The sequence below is a fragment of the Mastacembelus armatus genome, chromosome 5 (assembly GCF_900324485.2).
Source record: "Mastacembelus armatus chromosome 5, fMasArm1.2, whole genome shotgun sequence".
Taxonomy (NCBI): domain Eukaryota; kingdom Metazoa; phylum Chordata; class Actinopteri; order Synbranchiformes; family Mastacembelidae; genus Mastacembelus; species Mastacembelus armatus.
In genome coordinates, this window is record NC_046637.1 from 15,507,323 (window position 1) to 15,510,484 (window position 3,162).

The 3,162-nt window shown below is 46.4% G+C and overlaps 1 long non-coding RNA gene across 1 annotated transcript; it reads right to left on the bottom strand.

Annotated features, from left to right (window-relative positions):
- Positions 1 to 1,578: 1,578 nt before the first annotated feature.
- Positions 1,579 to 1,953, bottom strand: LOC113129786 (uncharacterized). Its single transcript, XR_003295643.1, has 3 exons — positions 1,890 to 1,953; positions 1,722 to 1,805; positions 1,579 to 1,620 (listed from the first exon to the last, which is right to left on the bottom strand). It is a non-coding gene; the product is annotated as an uncharacterized LOC113129786 (long non-coding RNA).
- Between the last annotated feature and the right edge of the window lie 1,209 nt (positions 1,954 to 3,162).

Consider the following 3,162-nt stretch of genomic DNA (forward strand, 5'->3'; position numbering starts at 1 on the left):
TCATCATCATCATCATCTGCAATGTCACACACAGCCCTCTGATTGTTTTCTTGCTGAACAATGACTACAACACCGGGGACATCAGACGTCAGAGCAGGGCGTTTAGCCACGCCGCCCTGTGGAAGAAGGCCAATTCTTCTCTTGAGCTGCACAAACTTTTGGCGTGTGTTTTCAGCCCATCTGTCAAAATCTGTGGTGCTTAATGAGGCATTGAGATATTCTGTCTTTGGTGGCGGATGGATGTTCAACGTGTTCATTAACTGTGTGTTTTTGGTACGCATTTCAGCAGCCCAGCGTGAGAATTGATCATGTGTCATTGCCCTCATTGTTGTTGTTGAGCCATTATCAGCAGCAGCAGCCCCACCATACAGGTTATCACACCCTGCCATTTCTGTCTAGAGAGGTAGAATACAGAGTTTGAGCGTCTGTTATGCAGTCGGCTAAAACTGGTACAGCATGCGTGACATACGATTCTAGACGCGTGAGTTTTGTGTCATTGTGCTTCACTGCAGCACAGAGATTTGTCAATAGTTCTAACACAGCTTGGTTTACCAGGACCGTGTTGTCAGCACTGGCCTGTGTGCTAGCATCTGCTGTAGCAGCAACAGCAGCACCAGCAGGTGCTACAGCTGATGCACCACCACCAGCAGAATCAATATCTAGAGCTGACACACCGCTAATCTCTGAAGCCGCAGAATAACAATCACTGTCTGACTCGCTATCTGATGAAGAACAAGTCTCAGAGTCACTAGTATGCCCAAGATCAGCCGACCGCATAAGCATGGAAATCTGTTTGCCTCCCTTCCGGAGTGGTTCAACAGGAGCAGGAGAAGGAGCACTCTCAGAGTCAGAATCACTACTACTACTACTACTACAGCTATAAGCATCATCAGCTAGCCACTCAAGCATAGAAATTTGCTTCCCACCCTTCCGGACTGGATCAACAGGAGTAACATCAGGTGTATACAATAGCGACCTCTCACGCTCCACCTCGGCGGGTGGTGCGGTGTCCTGACTGTTCAGCAGCAAATCATCAAAGTTTATGGTAGGAAAACACACAGCCACATCACCTTGAGATGAAACAGCAGCATCCTCCAGCACACCCCGAGTTGAGTCAGATGCTGGGGAATCCTCCTGAAGATGCAGCGGCCAGGCTGTAGCGTCCTCCACCTGTTGTTGCTCCAAAAATAAAGCGGCGGCTGCAGTCTCAGCGATCCCCACCGATCCCCAAAGTTCACTCTCCTCATCGACCACCGGTGTCGCTGTAACACAAGAATCGGTCTTCTTCTGCTCCTCCTTCTTCTTCTTCTTCTGTGCAGATCTCGCAGGGGCAGCTCTCAGTCTCTTGGCCGGTTGAAAATCATCTAGATATAAAGACAGACAAACCGTTTAAAAACAGCGTTATAAACAACTCATTTATTTAAACGTGTTGAAATGCATTGTATATCAATCTCATACCCTCACTATCGTAATCCCAGAGCTGTCTGCTTATCACCCGCTCACGACACAGCTCGTCCGTCCTCTGCAGCCCCTCCAGCGGTCGCTCCGCGACTCTCGAACGGCCGGGTAGCACAGGGCCGCTGGGGCTTGGTCCTCCGCTCACCGCGCTCTCGACACCCTCTACATTACCAGATAGGATAAAAGATAATCAGCTACACACACACACACACACCATTACTATTTTTTTAATATAAAACCCCAGGCATCACATACATACTCACCCTGACTGTTTATTTCAGTTAAAATAGCATGCTCTCTGCGTCTCTTTAAAGACAGACGACCTCTTTGCGACCCTCCAGAATTTTCTGTGAAGCACACCAACATTTTGTAAAAACCACAACTTTCTGATCCTGCTTTAAAACAGGGATACACGTAAGAATAACTCTCACCTTTATCACTCAGGTATGCTTCGCCACGATCGTCCGACACAGCGAAGGTCACTGTTGAGCGGACCCATATTTCCATTAGATCCCCACAGTAAGAGCATCACCCAAGATAAAACATATTATAAAATATATATAAATGACGGATACATACCTCCAGCAGATGATGATGATGATTGTGGAGAATCCTCATCCACCAACGAAATGGATGCGATACCTGACGGAGTCACGCTATTTTGAAATACAATGTATTCGCTGCAGACGGTCTGATATACACGCTATTGAATCGAGGAACAAACGACGCACGTACCTGACGGAAAAAATCATCATGGTTGTTCCCTACAATTCTTGCTAATAAAACAAGCGATAGAAAAGGCCCTCAGGCGCCTTCTGCAGGTATTTAAATACCCGCCACACATGACACAGACCCTCACACCCACCTCGGCTGCGCGTCACCACGCCACAACCCACAGACATAGGTATGACCAATAGGAAAATTGCGCCGCCCGGTGGGTGGAGAGCGTGACGACGATTTTATGGTTTATTATCTTTATGACAGTCATAAATAACGGCCATAAAAAGTGACCCCCCTTAATAGCCCCCGCCACATAAACCATTATATACTACTCATCAACCCTGGCAGCAGGTCGGCTGAAGCAGGGGCAGAAGAATACAAAAGAAGAAATGGAAGAACAAAATAGGAAGAAGTTAATGGATTTGATTAAGGAAAAAGGAAGAAACCCACAGGATCGAGCTGCCCTGATGTTGGGTTCTTTACCTAAGGACTCACCACTCTTAAGAAAGACAGCAAATGTTTGCTTATTTCTTGCAGCAAGGAGAGTACCGACAGAGCCTGCACTTTACAGCGTCAGTCTCCCACAGCACTCTGTCGGATACTTCCCCTTCTCTGCTTTTTATTCACACAAGTTGAATGCACAGACATTACCAACCGATGACATTTCCTCAGATAGTTCATTGTGCTGACCTGAGGCATATCTTGGTCGCACACATCCTGCTATTGTAACATTGTGCTTAACCATCACTTACAACATTGAAGCTTGAGACAATGTGTTTCCTCTTAAAACCTGTAGTGCTTGTACATACTTTTAAACTGCAAAATGACAATTCTTCAACACAAAATATACATAAGTATTTTATCACTCTAACACCTGATCCCATGGATATGGGAGAAGGCACATGGACACGAGAAACGGGCCAAGGAAGCAGGAATGGAAGGAGAAAAAGCTTCCATGTTTCGTAAAGGTAAGTTCAGACAGAA